At 35.3% G+C, this 20,581-nt stretch overlaps 1 pseudogene; it reads right to left on the reverse strand.

The window, feature by feature from the left end:
* Positions 1-13,759: 13,759 nt before the first annotated feature.
* On the reverse strand, positions 13,760-19,808 carry LOC134241224 (troponin T, skeletal muscle-like; annotated as a pseudogene).
* Between the last annotated feature and the right edge of the window lie 773 nt (positions 19,809-20,581).

Genomic DNA, 20,581 nt, shown 5'->3' on the forward strand with positions numbered 1-20,581 from the left:
GTGGGGCGGGGCCAAAATGGCCGACCTAAGTTTTACATAGAAATATATAGGAAAATTCTTTAAAAATCTTCTTCTCAAGAATGACAAAGCCATAATTCATCATATTTATATGGAAGCATGCTCAGGTAGTGTAGATTCAAGTTTGTTCGAATCATGACCCCTGGGGGTGGGGCGGGGCCAAAATGGCCGACCTAAGTTTTACATAGAAATATATAGGAACATTCTTTAAAAATCTTCTTCTCAAGAATGACAAAGCCATAATTCATCATATTTATATGGAAGCATGCTCAGGTAGTGTAGATTCAAGTTTGTTCGAATCATGACCCCTGGGGGTAGTGCGGGGCCAAAATGGCCGACGTAAGTTTTACATAGAAATCTATAGGAAAATTCTTTAAAAATCTTCTTCTCAAGAATGACAAAGCTATAATTCATCATATTTATATGGAAGCATGCTCAGGTAGTGTAGATTCAAGTTTTTTCAAATCATGACCCCCCGGGGTAGGGCGGGGCCAAAATGGCCGACCAAAATTTTACATAGAAATATATAGGAAAATTCTTTAAAAATCTTCTTCTCAAGAATGACAAAGCCATAATTCATCATATTTATAAATATGGAAGCATGTTCAGGTAGTGTAGATTCATATTTGTTCAAATCATGACCCCCAGGGGTAGGGCGGGGCCAAAATGGCTGACCAAAGTTTTACATAGAAATATATAGGAAAATTCTTTAAACATCTTCTTCTCAAGAATGACAAAGCCATAATTCATCATATTTATACGGAAGCATGCTCAGGTATAAAGATAAATCTAGGAAAATTCTTTAAATATCATTTTCTAAAAAAATAGCAAATCCATGATTGGTCATGGGACTACTTTTGGATTTAAACTTTACAATAAAAAGCCATTTTCTACTTTTTCCTACCCTTAGTGCTCAGGTGAGCGATGTGGCCCATGGGCCTCTTGTTATTAGCTCTACTGGTCAGAGACCAGAAGAGCTTATGCGATTGAAATGCGTCCGTCGTCCGTCCGTCTGTCCATCTGTCTGTAAACAATTTTTCAAAATGCTACTCCTCCAACAGTTTTGGTCTGATTTCAATATAACTTGGCACACAAGTAGATTACACTAAGAGACATAATTCTGTGCATCGGTTTTAGATTTCGACGAACGGTGTTGCCGTGGTTACTAAAAATAGAAATTTTTGTGAAATACTTTTTAAATGTTACTCCTCATACAGTTTTGGCCTGATTTCAATATAACTTGGCACACAGGTAGACTACACTAATATACATAATTTTTTTTTTACCAGTTTTTGATTTCGATGAACGGTGCTGCCGTGGTTACTAAAAAATAGAGATTTCTGTGAAATACTTTCAAAATGCTACTCCTCCTACAGTTTTTGTCTGATTTCAACATAACGTAATACTCAAGTAGACTAAACTATGATACATAATTCTATTTATCGGGTTTTGATTTCAATGAACGGTGTTTCCGTGGTTACTAAAAATAGAAATTTCTGTGAAATACTTTTAAAATGCTACTCCAAATACAGTTTTAGTCTGATTAAAATATAATTTGGCACACAAGTAGACTACACTGAGATACATAATTATCAGTTTTGTGTTTTTGATTTTGATTATTGATGTTGCCATGGTAACTAAAACTGAAAATTCTGTAAAATTTTATAAAAAGCTACAAGTTGTGGTCCTATTGCAATCTAGCCTCAAAAAGAGACTTAATCAAGGATTATTATTCTGTTTATTGCTTTTGTAAAGATTTAAGTCCCAACTTCTACTTTTCTCTTCCTTTATTATGCGAGGAGCATTTCAAAAGTTCTGACAACTGTTTAATAAAAACTTAACCGTAATATTTTTCTGTACATTAACGTCGCAGCCAGAGGGTTAAGATTTTTATTTGCATGACACGGCTGGTTTATCCGTCTTTTTTTTTTATAGCTCTCCATTGTATGAACTAAAACATGTTCTGTATAATACTGAAGTAAATTAATGCAGTTTTCAACAAATATATTTTGAGTAACAGGACTCTTACCATTTACGAATAAAATAAACAAAATTCTTGCCCCTGACTTGTTTCTGTGCGTATTTTTTCATATTAATTCAAATTCGGCGCCCCAAAACTCAAGTTTTCAAAAATATATTAGTTAAAAATAACCTTGACGCCGAAGGTAAGGTCTTGTTATGGCCGAGGTTAAAGTTTAGTAAAGTAAAGTTTAAATGAAAAATGTCCATACCCAAAGAAACGTCTTCTCACAATAAATACGCAGTTGAAGAATGAAAACCAAGCACCACATGCTCAAAAATTATGGCCGAGGGTAAATTTTTAATTTTTTATGTGTATTGATTGATTGATTGTTTGTTGTTTAACGTCCCTCTCGAGATTTATCACTCATATGGAGACGCCACCACTTGCCGAGGGAGAACCTCAAATTTTTGTCCTATACTATGCACTCAGGGCCATTGAGCAGGGAGGGATCTTTTTCGTGCCAGCACCTAATACCGTGACACGGGCCTCGGTTTATACGGTCTCATCCGAAGGACGGTCTCCACTTCCCACAGTGGGATTCGAACCCGCGACGTAAGGATCAACTCCTTACCTCGCGACACTAGAGTAGACGCTCTAAATTCTGCGCCACACGGGCGACTTTTTTGTGTACCCAAAGATAGGTCACAAGAAATACAAATGTGAAAGATCGAAGTCATAGCTTCTAGCAATCAAAAACTATGCACAAGGTTAAAGTTTTTTGCGGACAGACAGACAGCTGGACAGACGGAAGGACAAGGCAAACACTGTATATTTGTAACTTTGATGCCCTTGTATGGTAGCTCATGGAAATACTTGAAGTTTCTCAAATGCGATACAAAAAACAAGGTCAAGAGATGGAAAATAGTGACGTCCATAGAAAATTATTGTCACAGGTAAAACTTAATTGAAAGAAAAAATCGTAGCACAAACCATTCAGAAGTTATGGGCAATGTTAAAGTTTTTATAGTAGGTAATAATAAAACTCCAAGGTGAAGGTCCAAGGATCAAATTTAAACATGTCCAAGGGAAGATCTTGTCACAAGAAAATCACATTAAAAGGGTCAAAAGTGTTCGTACCCAACAGATGGCTTTGTCACAAAAGATGCACAAGTATGAAAGCCGTAGTTCCATGCGTTCAAGTTTGGTAAACGTTTTCGTGCCAGCACCTACTGCGACACGGGACCTCGGTTTATACGGTCTCATCCCAAGGACCAGTCTCCACGTCCCACAGTGGGATTCGAACCTTCTCACACGAAACAGATCTCTCCCTGTTCAATGACCTTGAGTGCCAAGTATAGGACAAAATTTGCAGCTCTCCGCAAGTGTGGCATCTCCATATGATTGAAAAATTCTAGAGCGTACAAATAAACCAGAGGTTGCACTGTAAGATGAGCTTTTTTTCCAGCATTCTGGGGTTACTCTTGTATTGTGGGGTTAACCCTTCAATAATAGAGTTTGTGTATTCTTGATTTGACTGTGAGAAGTTAAAAATCCCTAATACTGTACTTGACCTCATAAGAAATTTAATGCTCACTTTATCGAAGATTAGCAACCTTATTATTATTTATTTACACGTGTTTGATTTTACTTATTTACATGTATATGTATTTATTTTCTTACATTATTTAGTTTAATTACGAGGAGGAATGCTGTTCGCGAACTAATTGAACTAACTTCCAAAATGGAAATGATATAGGTTTGAAAACTTTTCAAAGCAGTCCTCTCCGATTTTAACGCGCATCTGCAACCGTTCTGCCCATGCACGGATCACGCTGTCACGTGACATGCTCGTCACAGAAGCTCAAAGATTTTTCCGACTCTAGCTTATATTTATTACCATGCAAGATATTTTTTTATAACAAAAACAGTCCATTTGTCAGAAATGGCCAAATCTCGGCAATAGTATGGATAGATACTGATGTCCTTTTGCAGAATGAGCATGGTGACCATCAAAACCAAAGTCCTCTGTCTTTGGAGCGTCGTTTATTTAATGTCATATCTGATATTTTTAAAGTCTAAAGGAAACGGTATTTTAGGGATTTAATAATTATATTATTGTAAAGATATTCAACAATTTTTCTAAATGAAGGTTGGCGATCTTTCATATCAAATTGCTTAACAAAGGACAAATCTCTTCCCCAGCTTGCTTTCATGCACTGGGAAACAGAACATACATCATTTTTAAACATCTCCCTGCCTTCACTAAAACAATCAATCCAATTAATGACAAAACTTCTGGCAAGTCTTTTGTTTTCATAAACTGCGTACGAATTATCATTTGCTTCTGCAAAGGAATTTTCAAGATATACGTTTAACTTTACAGCCGTTCGTCGCTCGAATACGACATAGAGATAGTTCGCGAACTTTTTGATCACCCCTCGGATAGCTTCTTTGTGTAAGGGAAATAATAAAAATATTCGTTAACGATGTCATAGTATCTAGTTTTTATGTCCCTGTATTTGAAGATTCGGGGGTACACAGTTTTTGTATAGTACAACTGTCTGTAAAAAAAACCAAAAAGAAACAAAAAACAAAAAAAAAAAGATGTGATTATGAAACACTGATGCCCCCGTATGGCAAGATAGCGAAGATTTAACTTTTCTCAAATGCAAATCAAGAATGTTAGTACCCAAAGTAAGGTCTTCTCACAAGAAACACAATTGTGAAATATAAAAGCTCTAGCACGACCTATTCAAAAGTTATGGCCATGCAAGGATAATTTTTGAAAGGTAGTTCAAACTCCAAAGTCAAAGTTGTTGGTTTTTAAAGAGAGATCTTGTCAGAAGGATTACATGAAGTATGAAAGCTTTAGCCATATCCGTTCAAAGGTTATGGACAAGGTTAAAGTTTTAAAAAGTAGGTCAAACTCCAAGGTCAAGGTTGTTGGTATCCAATGAAAGGTCTTGACATAAGAATTACATATGTGAAGTATGAAAGCCCTAGCCCTAACCCTTCACAAGTTATGGCCGAGGTTAAAGTTTTTTTTAAATATGTCAAACTCCTAGGTCAAAGTTGTTGGTATCCAATGGAATGTCCTATCACAAAGAATATACAAATGTGATGAAGTATGAAAGTCCTAGTATCTACAGTTCAAAAGATATGGCCAGTCAAATATGTAATTTTTGTGTTAAAGTGTGTCAGTCTCCATGGTCAAGGTCAAATTAGGTGGTACCCAAAAAGAAAGGTCTTGTCACAAGGAATTTTAAGACACATGTGAAATATGAAAGTCATAGCTCCACTAAATCAAGTTATGAGCAAAGTTAAAAGTTTTTGCGGACGGACACGACAAAAACTATTTATCCCCGAATCTTCGATTACGGGGGCATAAAAATTAAACTTGCTCATAACTTTTGGATGGCCATATTTCTTACAACAAGGCTTTTTCTTTGGGTCCCAACATGTTTGACCCATTTTTGCAAGAATTTATCAAACTTTAGCCTTGGACATGTTTTAAACAGTTGATGCAATGATTTCCATACTTGTGTATTCATTGTGCCAAGACCTTTCCATAAATAATGATTTATTTCAATTACTAATTGTATAATTGTTTTGCTATTCATTGGCTTATCTTTTCCTTATTATTATAACAATCTCATACTTGTCTGTTATGGGCTCTAAATTGGTAATAAAATGTTCTGTTCTGTGTTACATGTATTTTTTTTTTACCTTGACCTTTGACCCACATCGAAAATTTTTGAGTTGTTGGTGCTTGAGCTTTCACATTGCACAGGTATAATCATTATGACAAGGCATCAGTGTTTCACAAACGTATCTTTTTAGGTTTTGTATTGCTATGTTTCCTTGCTCCCTTGATGTAAACAATTCCTGCTTGTGTCTATTATATATGCCCCCAGTTGAGCAAATATAATATATTCTTTTTCACTTTCCAAAGATAATGAAGGCGTTTAAAAGAATTTCTTCAACAGGAGTAAATTAACAACTTCAATGACACGAATATTGCATTGCTTGAAATCAAGAAAATTTTAAGATCAAATAGCGTTACTGGAAAGGACAAAACACTTGCTGCTGTGCATTTTTTTTCTAATTTGTATCCAATGGTAACCAAAACTGAAGTTTGCTGGTCCGAAAAACTGGTTACGCACAAAAAGAAAATTCACATTTTCATCATCTTCTCAAGAACCAAGTCCCTCTTTTACTCGTATTTTTGTTCCCTCGTCCATTGAGCGATCAAGTGGTTTTCAATACACCACAAACTAGTGCTAATTGTAACGGGGACCGTTACAGATGTTCCCCAAACGCTCCCCATCTCCCTTTTGGTGCCATATTCCCTGTTAGCTTCATTAAATAAGACAAACTTTATGCATTTGAGACTTTAACAACGTTTACCCAGAAGGGTACCAAGTTCATTCAAATTTTAGCATTGCATGCGTGCGCATGTGAATGCATTTGCGTAATGACCATATCATCTTCTGTCTACAAAATCTATATACTTTAATATACTAAATATTAAAGTATTTAATCCAAAAGTATTAAAAATACGCTCATTCAAGTGTATTTTTGGTTTTACTCATTTCACGTGCACGCACGTGCATACATGAGCATGGTGACGTACTTTCTTGTAGAAGTCCATTACATCTATCTATTTTCTAAATCCCACTCCGTTTGGTTGAAAAATAAGGGAGTTATAGCTGACTAAAGTTTCAGCCAATTAGATTGCAGCGTACGTTCACGCACGTGTATGGATGTGCATGGTGATCATACCTTCTTGTAGAAGTCCATTATATCTATCTATGTTCCAAATCTCATCCTGTTTGGTTGAAAACTAAGGGAGTTATAGCTGATTTAAAGTTTCAGCCAATCAGATTGCAGCGCACGTACACGCACGTGTATGGATGTGTATGGTGACCATACCTTCTTGTAGAAGTCTATTATATCTATCTATGTTCCAAATCCCATCCTGTTTGGTTGAAAACCAAGGGAGTTATAGCTATTTAAAGTTTCAGCCAATCAGATTGCAGCGCACGTGCATGCACGTGTTTTCTTGATAACTGCTATATATCATGTTGTAGGATATCCTAATGCATGGCTATGTTCAAAATTTCAAAGGATTTCATCAAAAAACAAGAAAGATATTGAGACTTTAGTTTCAGCCAATCAGAGCGAAGCGCACGTGCATGCGCGTGAGATCTTGCTATTTTGACCATGTCATATTGTCTATGCTACTACTATATCCTTATATTATGAGTTTCAAAGCATTTCATCAAAAAGGTAAAAATTTACGCCTATATCAATTAAATCGGTCATTTCACGTGTTGCTCGTGCGCGCTCTTGCAAGCACGTGCACACAAAATGGCATGTTGGCAATGTCATCTTATCTACATTTATAATATGTCTATATATTCTAAATATCAAAGCATTACATCGAAAAATGTAAAAGTTACGACAATTTCAAGTATATTGGTCATTTCACGTGTTGCACGTGCGCGCTCTTGCAAGCACGTGCGCGCAAAATGACCTTCGTTCCGCAAATCTACATAACATGCCTACTTACCCTGAAAAGGTTTCCCCTTAATCGGATGTGTACTTTACAAGATCATTCGCGGACAAAATTTTCCCGAGAAGAAAAATAATAATAACTAGAAACGATCTCGTTGCGAGCAACGAGTAGGTCTTCCGTCCGATTCCGAAAAATAACCCATAAAATCGAGCTGAAAATGGATTAAACATATTTTGGACACACTGGTAATTTAAACGGGTCACTAGCGTGAAAATCCAATACGCTTATCGATTACGCTATTTGAACAACTACTCTTACCCCACTTGTATGTACATATAATTCTCCAAAAGTTAATCTGTCTTGGAATTATGAAATAAGGGTCACTATTCATAATTTCGCGCCAAACGCAACGAGTGAATCTTAGCGAATTTCTCTTGGAATGTTCATGGTCCTTCGGATGAGACGGTATAGACCGAGGCCCCGTGTCACAGCAGGTGTGGCAGGATAAAGATCCCTCCCTGCTCAATGGCCCTGAGTGCCGAGCATAGGCCCAAATTTGCAGCCCTTCACCGGCAATGGTGCCGTCTCCATGTCAGTGAAATATTCTGGAGAGGGACGTTAAACAGTATACAATCAATCAATCAATCGTATATAGGCAAATAACACTAAAGCAGTGAAACAGCTATGAATGGCTAATTTTTCAATTTTCACTCACGAAAGTTGACTATTCCGATTACTTACACTTTCATGAAAAAAGTGGTATGTTTCACCGAAAAAAAATGCCTCGATCGCCCTACGAGGGTCAAGAAATAAGATTCCTTTATGTTCAATAACTTGCATTGAGAAAATAAAATGTTTATATAGGTCAATTAAACGGTCTTTGAAAAATTATCTTTTAAAATAAAACATGTTCTTATTGTGACAGTTGTCTTTTCTATTGATTTTATATGACACAAGTGTGCATTAGAAAACAGTGGTCACGTTTTTTACTTACTACATTCTTGAGAAACTATTAATTATAACTTTGATTTAAGCTAGGTGTTACCGTGATGCAAAACAAAAGATATAGATATTGTACTTCATTTGCACATTAATTCTTTTCTATTTCTACTTTGAGAAACAACCAAAACCAATTAAAGAAGACTTGTAAGTAGACCTTGGATAATAAATGTAGTTTGACACCGAATTGCAACGAACCTACGACGTGACAATCCAAGTATCCCTACACATTTCATTGCTCTTTATGTTACTTTCGTTCAAGCAAACGCTCGGCTGCCTCTGTAAACCCCTATTGCGAAATGTCGGAATTGACAGAGACCGCCGCCATTAAGATCACGCTTCAGACTTTTGAATGTTAATATCTCGAGTTCGAATTCATCAATTTACAAACAAATTATATATTCAGCCTAACGAGAAATGTATCTATCAACCATAGAAATATGATTAAAAAATATTGAAAAACAAAAAAGTTCAAAAATTTGACTTTTTTTATTTGCATGCCGTTACGACAGGAAGTAGAGACGACGTACAAAAGATCGCGTCTTGGATAGTTCTTATCACGATCTATAATCCCTGAAAGTTTCACAGTGATATCTTTTACCGTTCTTTAGATTATCCGCAAACAAAATGTCAATTTAAAATCAGAAAATTGTCCGTAACTTGGCACCAGAAAGGAATTTTCAAAAAATCTCCAGGATATAATAACTGCAGATAGCAACACATAGTTCCTGCAAATTTCATAAAAATCCATCCAGTAGTCTTCGAGAAATCACGTACAAAAAATTTGATGGTCAGAAAAATAATAATTATAACGAGCTCAGGTGAGCTTCAACGCCTTTTGCGCTGGAAAGATATAGACTCAAAAAAGCAATTTAGCAATCCTTCCTCTACCTTCACTGAAAATCTCAAGTCAATATCTTCATTCGTTTTTTAGTGATTGCCCGGACAAGCTGACCCTCTTAAAATCAGTAAATCGTCCATATCTCACATATTTTAGACCGGAAGTGACGACGTACATATAAAAAATTTCCAATAAGGTTCAGACCAATATCTATCAGATCTGAAAGTTTCGTGAAAATCGACCGAGCCGTTTCCGAGAACTGGCGTGCACAAAAATCGGTAAGAAAAAAAAAATAATAATAATAATAACTAGAGCAAAGCTCGTTGCAAAGCAACGAGTAGGTCTTCCGTCCGGTTTTGACCGGAAGTGCCGGAACAAAAAAAAAAAAGCAATGAGCTAAGTAGTCTCCAGTGACTTTATAATTTCAATTTTGCATCAAAACCTTCATAATAAGCCATTTTTTTGCTACTTCCGGTTTGACCGGAAGTGACGACGACGGACGGAAAAATTACTTTTTATGCTCCCAGAGACAAATGTAACCCAAAAACTTGTCAAGAACGGCAAATATACGAGTTTTTCGACTACTTCCGGTTTGGCCGGAAGTGACGACGCCGGACATATTTTGACGACTTCAATAGATTTAACTTGATATTTTGAACAACTTTGCTTCTTTGACGCGTTACAAATTCTCAATAGTTTTTGAGATAAAAAGGAAAAACTTTCGGCCCCTCTAGGCCCTTAATTTTAAAGGCCAGCCCTTTTTTCGAGATGTCATTTGAAAGATCTTTGAATTCTACACTTCTTTTGTTCTACATGCTTTAACAAAATATTTCTAGGTAAAAAGTTATCGTAGAAAATGTGTTAAAATTTTTGAAATTCTTGATAGGACTATTTTCGGGCCATAGCGAGCGTCGGCACTTCGTACTTCCGGTGGTTGTGATATACGAAATTCACTTCTCCAAAGGTTGCTCTAGCATCACTAAAAATTTCATGCTCCTGTGTGAAGTGGTTTTTGAGAAAACTGCCGGACAAAGTGACCCTCTGAAAATCACTAAAACGCGGAAATCTCAAAACCGGAAGTGACGTCATCAAAACAAAAAAATATATATCTAGTTTTTTCCATGCCCTATCAGTCCTGAAAGTTTCATGAAAATCGAGCGAGCCGTTTTCGAGAACTCGCGTGCACAAAATCGGTAAGAAAAAAACAATAATAATAATAATAATAATAATAAAAATAGTGGAAAAGAAACCTAAGAATAACAGTAAGGTCTTCCGCTGAAGACGGAAGACCTTAATAATAGGGAAAAAAGAAACCGAACGAAAACAATAAGGTCTTCCGTTGGAAACGGAAGACCTTAATAATACTAAGAAACAGAGTACAAACAATATGTTCCCCAACTTCGTTTGGGGAACATAATAATAGTAAAGTAACATTTTGTCTTTCATTGCACAATTACTAAGACGGGTCTGTTTCAACTAGAAATATGTCTCAATATATGCGTCATCCCCAAGTCAGGTACTTAGGAATGGACCTCCTATTCAGTTTTTTGCATCCCAAAATGCTTCATCATACATGTATATGCATATTTGGTCGATATGAATGTCATTAAACACCCCAAAAATTAAAATTTCTACATTTTATCAGTATTTAGAATGGACCTTACATTGGTCTTTTATCTGGAAATACAGATCATCTATTAGACGCATAAAATATAGAAGTTTTGTCCAAGGAGGATTTATGCCTTTGAAGAAAATATTCCCTTGAAGCCAATATTGAGATCATAGCACATGCTATGTTCACATTTGTTTGGGTGAGCTAAAAATTTCAGTGGATTTTTGCAAATAACTCAATAAATTATCTCTCTTTTTGTTTATATTTGTAAAATGTGATTTTTTCCAATCTTGAATTAATGCATTTCAATGGATAACGTTCAATATAGAAAGCACCCTTTCTTATATCTGTTTTGGGTACAAAGACGAATGTAAACAATTTATTTTTAATTAAATCACCCTCTCTAACCCCCCCCCCCCCCCCATTAAAAACTAGAACTGTCCAATAGGGACAAATACCCCCGCTGGGTTTTTCAGAGTAGGTGCCAATTCAGAAATATTTTATGGATCTAGTAAGAGGTATTCACTATTGTCTAATAAAGTGCCTTGCCACAGCATGATACGCCCATCAAATATTGTTCGATAATCATAAATTGGTTAGGGTGAAAGAAAATTAAGTAACCTTGATTAACAGATTGACACAGATTTCAATGATCTAATTTCCATTTCTTATCATGTTTAGAATATTGTACATACATCTCTAAGAGACTTACAGTGTAGGGATTAATAATAACAAATAATATATCAGATAATTCTAAACTGGCTGTGTTAGAGCTTAACAAATATCCATCTGCAGCTTTAAATTGTTTATTGCATATTTTATGAAATAATGGAAATGCTACAGTCTAATAAAAAAAAATCAAAAATTAATTATTCTTTGGACTATGAAATTCTAAGTGAGACATGACTGCAATTTGTTGCAAATATATAAAAATTGAAATGTAATTTTTTTTCAATGAACACATGTATAATTAAATTTTAATTATATTATACAATACTAATTCAGTTTTAATCATACACTAAAACATCAATTTGTTTTAATTAAATTACACCAATTGAAAGATCTTTATCTGAACTACAGCCATCAAGAACTCTTAATTAACACAAGCAACTATAAGGCCATTTCTTTTTGCCCAACTCCCAAGAGATAAATTAAGATTAGATCTAGAGATGCTCTTGCCAGTTAACTCCCGACAATGAACTCATTAATTTCTCTCTAATTTGACATGCACATTTCTGCTATCAAAAATTCTCCTTGACCAGTGCTTGATAATTATGCCCATGGGACAAACTGAATTCCTTTCAAATCATTAACATTTGTTACAGAATTTGCTGTAAAGTATATGATAAAAAATAAGTTTTTACTTAATTTAGCATTTTTTAATAAGGATACAACTATATTTTTACATTTTTTAGGATTATGAAATTTAAAATTTTAAAGACTTAGTTTTTTTTAAAAAATCACTTAAATTAAAGGTCACAGTGACCTTGAAATAGGTCGTGACACACCGTCTACCCAAGATGCATAAATTGTCCAAGTTTGATGATTGTAAGTCTAATAGTTTTCTAGTTATGAGCCAAACAAAATCAAAAAATAAAAAAGAAAAAACGCCTGTAAAATGCAGAAAAATCATCCAATCATGATGAAAATCCCAGGTGCACACCTTCATATGGTGAATAATAAGTGTATAAATTTTCAGACAAATCCATCCAACAGTTTCTGAGAAACGGTCCGGACAAAATCTTGTCTACAGACAGACAGACAGACGGACAGACGGACATGGTGTTTCCAATATACCCCCTAAACTTCGTTTGCGGGGGTATAAAAACATAAACCCTTTGTATATTTAGTCGAATAAATCGTTAATGAGCACTTAATTGAGGAGACATGGTCGAAAATTTCCTCGGTAAGTATACACAATGAATGCATTCAAAGGGAGATAACCCAGACAGAAAACACGTGGAATAGGATTTGGCCAACTTTATTTACTTCGTCTATAGGACTATCGTATCACACATAGTCTTGGATATATACGTAAGCAATAGTATATCTATTGCCTGAACTGTTTTCAGTGGAAGAAAATCTCAGTATAATGCTCCTTTTACTCCTGAGTCTCTGTCACCATGGTGACTGTTTACAATATTTATTATTGATGACATCTCCAACCACAAAGACAATTCCTCCCAAAGAAAAACAATTCTATTTTCTGGGAAATGGTCGATATCAAGACTATTTATGTCTTTTACCATCATTTGAAAGGATTTCTAAATATAAATGAAAGAAATCCTTTGAAACAATCATGCAAAGTAATATTTTTATAAATAAAACGAAATTTACAAAGCTAAGAATGAAAGCCTAGGACATGAAGAGATTAAAAACGAATTAAGGCAGCTATTCATCATCAAGTTAAATTATCAATAGCTATTTCTTCCTATGGTTGCCAAAACGTTCTAAGCTGAAATGTTGTCATGGAGATGTCTCTTCTTCCATCTAAAATGCTTCTTTTAAATAATCGCATAATCTGCAGATAAAAAAAGAGATATATATTATATAAAGTAGGAAAAAGTAGGAAAATTCTTCAAGAAAACAAAATTACATACAATGTGTATTTTTAATTATTTGTTTGATGGTGATTGTTTAGATGGAATATGTTTTAAAAGCTTAATTTGGGGTGGTGGGAATATTGTTGAGTTCTAGGCTAGCAGCTTACATTAGGGGAGGTGGGCTAGACTTGAAGCTTACATGATGGGGTTAACATTTACACTACAAGAGAGGGTGTGGGGTGTAATTTACCTGTTGATACCTAGGCTAACGGGATACATGGGGGGGTTATGAGCTACTCTTCCCCTCCCTCCTCCTGCCCGGCGTCTTCCCTCCCCTTCTCCTCCTTCTTCATCCTCTTTTTTATGTTGGCCGGGGACAAAAGGTTCGATGGGTTTACTGATTTCTTCAAATAATTGTAATCGTTGTCCGTAGGACCGATGGTCTGTGTGACGCTCATACTTGCTGCACAACTGGATCTTGGGCTGAGGTAGAAAAAAAAATCAACGTGAAATTATTATTCGACTCAAGATCTGGGTTCTCTATATAAGAGGTCCATGGGCCACAACCCTAACTTGCGTCACAGTATATAGAGTCCTGATGTTCTGATCGAATCATCAATTTTTTTTCAATAAAAAACTTTGATCCCCTGATGTGGCCCCGCCCTAGGGGGGCAATATTTGAACAAATTGAATCTCTACTACCTGAGGATGCTGTCATATTGACATGACTAATAATCATAGTTTTTCTGTTCTTGAGAAGATTAAATAAAATTCAATATATTTCATGTAAAACATTTATCATTAATTGTTGACCCATCCTACCCCATGACTACCTAGTCATGATTTGAACAAAATAAAATCTGCACTAATTGGGACTGCTTTCACATAGATTGACAAATCAGGTCTTTTTTGTTCTTGAGGAGGATTTTTGAGATTATCTTTTGAATATTTGATGTTTACAACATCAAGGAGGATGACAGGGACAAATAACGTACAAATTTTGATCCAAAAAGGCTCACTAAAACCTTTGGCTCAGGTGAGCTTACAAAGAACATTTACCATCCAGGACTGTCTTTTTTGGTTTTCTTTTTGGTTGTTTTAATCAATCCTGTTTACAAAATACACTGTATACTGTATACAGGGAAAATTTCGCCCCCGTTTTATTTTTGCCTCTTTGACCCTATATTTCTTTGGGCGAATTTAAAACAGGGCCAATTCAAAGAATACAGTATGATTTCTTAAACAAAACCCTGACTGGGTGAATTTAAAACAGGACAAAATTATTTTCAAGTGTCAGAGGGCGAAAATAACACGTGGCAAAAATAACCCAGTATACAGTATTAGAAAGTAAAAATTTATTAAGGTAAACTGTTCATTCATATATACTTTGAACATGTCAAATTTTCTTTTAAGATTTTGGTTGTTAACCCACAGTAGATGTTAAATGTTGAATATTAAAATGAATAAATTAAAATAATGAGACTTACTGGGGCACCGGTAAATTTGTCTGCTAATCTGTCAAAGCTGTAACAAAGGAAATTAAAATGAAATGGAACTTCTAAAATTCTATCATTTAAGTATGAACAATATTGATCTACATTATTGAATTATTCTGTTTATTTGTATATTTTTTAGAAAATAGCTTTATGCTCTTTTTCTCTTTTTCTTTGCATTCATCAAAAGACACTTACGATTCATCAACCTGTGCAGATGATATTCCTTTTCTTCCTTTTCTGAAGGTGTGGGAATAAGAAAATAAATGTCATTTTTCCAATTATATTAAAAAAATATCATAATAACAAAAAACTTAAAACAGCTGTATAGACATAATATTAATAAACAAAATGGATCAGATTGATCTTACCCTTTGCTCATTTGCCGTGCTCTCTCTGCAAGTTCAATCATCTGTTCAAAAAAAATTAATAACTCATTGTAAGGGGGACAACTCCCACATCAATTTGTCTTCAAATAATACACACATTACAGTTTGTATTCTAATATAATAGCATGACTTCATGCTAAAAATGCCTTTTAAAGTATACACAGTAACATATTGTTACTTTCTTTTTCAGTAAAACACATTATTTTCCTCTTCAGTATAATGTTACTTTCTTCTATGGATGCATATTGTTAGTATAATGCAATAATGTAACTTTCTTCAAAGATGTTCATTTTTAGCATGATACCATATTGTATGTTCAGTTAATTTTCTGCTATATATCCAATTTCAAGTATAAATCATATAATGTGACTTTCTCCTTTAGCTTCCTACTTTCAGTTTGATACCACAGGTAATTTTCCAGACTTACGTCATACTGCTGTCTCTTGAATTTCTCCTCCACGTCATACTTTTCGTTCATGTGGCGGAAGTTTTCCTTGTGATGCTCCTTGGCTTGTTCTGCCAGTTTTTCCTCGTCCAGTCCAGAGAGGTCTGGGAGGGGCTTGACCTTCTGGGTCAGGAACGCCCTCTTCTCAGCTTCCAGCTGCTCCTTAGATTTCTGTACCTCCCCCCTCCTCATTTTCCTAGATGAAAATATCACAAAAGTCACACTTTATTTACTTATTCTTCCACAGAAGCTAAAGATGGAATTAGTTCCTTAGTTTTTCTTTTGGTTAAAAAATGAGTGAAGAAGCAAAAAACTACATACATACAAATATATACATTAAATGTCAGTTATTACGAGAAGAAAAAATTAATCAGCAATAAAGGTATCAAAAGCATTGTTTGTTATTTGATCAGGTCTCTATAATAATCAATCAAAATGTTATTAGAAAACCACAAGTTTTTACAATATAGATTTTAGTCATTTTACTTTTTTTAAAAGTATATATTTTTCATGCCAAACTAATCAGCAAAAAATTACCAGAAATGTGCATGGGTATTGAAACATAAAACATTAAAGGCAAAAGCTGAAAGAGTTAATTATTCTAAATATTTTGAATTTTTAGGATTTTCAATTCAATCTTGAGGGGGGAAAACAATAAAATAAACAAGATGTGTTTGTGAAACACTATGCGCCCAGCGTCAACAAAGTTCAAAAAAGCTATTTTTTCTATATAGGTCACAGTCAAGGTCACAAGGTCATTGACCTTGGTCTTGTTTTAAGAACTTAATTAGTGGGGTATGCATACTAAATATAAAGTCCCTATCTCCTATGGTTCAAAAGTTATGGCAAAAAGTGGAAAAAACTATTTTTAGCATAAAGGTCACAGTCAAGGTCACATGGTCATTGACCTTGGTGTTGTTTGAAAGAACTTTATTAGTGGAGTATGCATACTAAATTTGAAGTCCCTATCTCCTATGGTTCAAAAGTTATGGCAAAAAGTGGAAAAGGCTATTTTTAGCATATGTCACAGTCAAGGTCACAAGGTCATTGACCTTGATGTCATTTGAAAGAACTTTATTAGAGGAGTATACATACCAAATATGAAGTCTCTATCTTTTATGGTTCAAAAGTTATGACAAACAGTTGAAAAACCTATTTTTAGCATATAGGTCACAGTCAAGGTCACAAGGTCATTGACCTTGATGTCATTTGAAAGAACTTTATTAGACAAGTATGCATACCAAATATGAAGTCTCTATCTCCTACGGTTCAAAAGTTTTGGCGAAGGTTAAAGTTGACAACAGACAGACAGACAAACAGATAAACAGACAAACAGACAAACAGACAGGACAAAAACAATATGCGCCCCGAAAAAATTCGGGCGCATAATAAAAAGGACTAACTAGATAAAGATAAACATTCCAGCATTATAAACCATATATATATCAAATTTGTATTCTCCTTATGAATTGGAAAATCCACTGTCTATGTTTAAATAGTTCTAATTATTAACTGGAATATTTAATCTTAAACATCTACATGTACAGTAAAACTCAGTTATAAAGAACCTATAATAGTGTTTATAGGGAAACTATGCTATATAAAACTTTAAATGAATCCTGTGGATGACTTTTCTCTATGACTCTATAGATATATAAGGACACTTGGTCAAAGGGAAGCAAATCTGAGGTCTAAATGACATCCTTGTAACTGTGTTTTACTGTATAAAACAACACTGCAATTTTAATAAGACTTAGTGTTAATTTGAGAGCAATAGACAAACTTATTATTAGAAACTCTGCAGGGGTACTTTCATCATAATCTAATAATATATTCTTTCTATTTCTAATTTGTCTTTTAAGACAGTCCGCATGCAATTCCATTCCTACATGTGTATTTTAATGATATTACAATTTTCTCCAGTAACCAATAACGGTTACTGAGGAAGGGAAACATGGCTGAAAACTCCAGTGCAAGGATTGAAAAAGGGGGATCAGATATAAAAATCTAATAAATCAACCCACCTCTTGCTTCTATAAGAAAGTGAAAGTTGGACAATTTAAAATATTTTAACAACTTTAAGCTAACAATACAGGGTGATCACTCCACTGCTTGATGAAACTGTCTATGTGCAGTTTGCACTGAGTGGAGGAACAACTAATGAATTATAATAAAAGTTTTTCAAACCATCAAATGTAGGGAATTAAAATAAACATTTAAGTTTGAAATCAAATTTGAATGTACTGAATATGTGACATAGTTTTAAAAGTAAGACAGCATAATTGAATGGTTTGTGAAAATTGAGAGAATTCCTTTGTCCGTACATTCCCGATGACTCGTTAAGAGACCCCGATTCCTACCTCTCCCTGATGCTCTCCATCAGCGTGTTTAGTGATGACAAAGTTAGGTTTACGCATGTTCTTTATCAGGATTTCCTGTTCCCGGCGTTTCCTCTCGCGTTCCTCTTTTCTCTTCTGTTCTTCTTCTAGCTTCTTCTTCTTTTTCTCCTCCTGTAAAATAAATATGATGTCATTTAGAAGATGTTGCAGATACATGAACTTTGAAAAGAGGGGACAAAGTATACAAAAAATATCCAAACAAAGCACTCTTTCTTGTGCCCATAATCTTTACAAATCTTCTTGCTCCCTTACCATCTACACAGATCTCCTCTGTGTTACTACTGTACACACTTTCTGAAATTTTCTCTCCAGATAATATTACACTTATCTTAGTTTATCCCCTCCCATAACCTCTTTTTGTACCCTTATTTCCAAAGTTTGTTTCCCTGCCCTGCATGTACATATATTCTATTTATCATGAAAAAGGCTTCCATACCCTTAATTCCTGGATTTGCTTGTACTTATCATAGTTGCATCTTCCCTCATTTTCCTGTTAAATTCCTTTGATTTTTCATAGCAATGTGTCCTCAGCTCTGAAGATTTGCCCCCCCCCCTTCCACTCCCATCCCTGTTTTACAAACCTCCTCTGCCTTCATCCTTCTATCTAGGTCTACAGACCTCTCCATTTCCCCTTGTTCCTTTTTCTCTGTACAGACCTGTCCTGTCCATCTATCTCTGTATACAGACCTCATTGAGTTCCTCTTGCCCCCTCTATTACTGTATACAGACCTACTACCCCCCCCCCCCCCTGCATACGGGCCTCCATTCCATTTCTCCTGTTCTCTCTATCTCTTTATTACCCCTATACACACCTCCTTGGTCTCCCCTCCTATCCCTGAATACAGGCCTCTCTTGCATTTCTCCTGCTCCCTCTATACTCATCTCCTCAGCTTTCCTCCTGCCCCCCCCCATCCCTGTTTCTCTGTTTGCTCCTGTCTGTTCATCCCCTATACACAACTTCTAGGCCTCCCTCCCCCCTCTTTTCCCTGTATATGGACCTCCTGCTCCCCCTATCTGCCCCCCCCCCATACACACCTCCTCAGCCCTTTATCTCAGTATACACACCTCCTCGGCCTTCCTCCTGGCCTCTTCTTGTATCCTCATCTCAGCCAGTCTTTTTTCCTCCTCTTTCTCTCTCTCTTCTACGTTGTTCCTGAAGACAAATATGCACATAATAATGAACAGGTGTAAAATGAAAATTAAATAAGAATTATGAATTTTAGGGAATGGTAAATGGCCTTGAACCATCATTTTTTTTTAATATACGGATAAAACTATTTTTTTTTTCAAATTTCTCAATATATCAGATCTACTGCAACATATTTTAATCAAAACAAAAGATTTACATAAAGAATAAAACAGTGTATAAACATTTTTGATATAATAATGGACAATTTTGTGTTTGAAACATTCAGTTTTCTGTATTAGTGAAGCTTGTGCTCCTTACTCTTTTCTCTCTGAGAGCCTGGATCTCCTGCTGTTCCTTCTCTCTCTCCTCCTTCCTCTGCTCCTCAAACTCCGCTATCTCCTGGGCCACCTTTTCTGCCTTTCTTCTGGCTGCTTCCTAATATAAAGGTGTCTTGGTACTTAGAAAACTTTAAACTATATGCGAATCTACAGACTTAAAATTTCACAGGGCTAGAAAATTTTGTTTTGTTTTGGGTACATCCCCTTACAATGTACAAGTCCAGAGTAAAAATCTGCTAACTGGTCCCAGACCAGTGGGTCAATTATATTAAGCCCTGATTCACAATTTCAGAAGAGGGATCCACGTCCATCATAAACAAGCATTACAGCTCACGAGTTTTCCGCACGACGCCCGGTGGAAGAAACACCGCGTGAAATGCTCTGTGTTACACCGTGTACACGGTGTGCCACGGTGTGTGTATATTCTCAATATACAAGAAGTCCACCGTGTCCCTCCGTGTCCAGGAAGCTCGTCCATTATACCCTCCGTGTTGCACCGTGTCGGTGCCCGTGTTACACCGTGTCTATTAAAGAAAGTTAGAAATATATCGCTTTTAATGTTTAGAAGTTAAAACATGCATGTAAATTTTAGATGAAGGAATAGGTAACGATGTTGCAATTCTGCTTTTAAGTCTATTTAATGAAACAAACCTTTAGTTTCCTATTTTTTTTTCAAGATTAAATAGTAGTCCGTTTGCCTGAAATATGAAAACGCTATTAAATCTTCAGAGTTCTCAAAATAATTTTCTCAAATAATTTTATCGTGGCAATAACTCTTTCAATATGTAGAGATTTATAATGACCTTTTTAAAACGAGTGTCTTTGGCCTGTGTGTAATAAAAACACAATGGTTGTCGAATTGACATCAACATGTACTGCTTTTCATTCATAAAA

Source organism: Saccostrea cucullata, unplaced genomic scaffold, assembly GCF_032062105.1.
Source record: "Saccostrea cucullata isolate Sc308-1 unplaced genomic scaffold, CSIRO_AGI_Scuc_v1 ctg8828, whole genome shotgun sequence".
Classification (NCBI taxonomy): domain Eukaryota; kingdom Metazoa; phylum Mollusca; class Bivalvia; order Ostreida; family Ostreidae; genus Saccostrea; species Saccostrea cuccullata.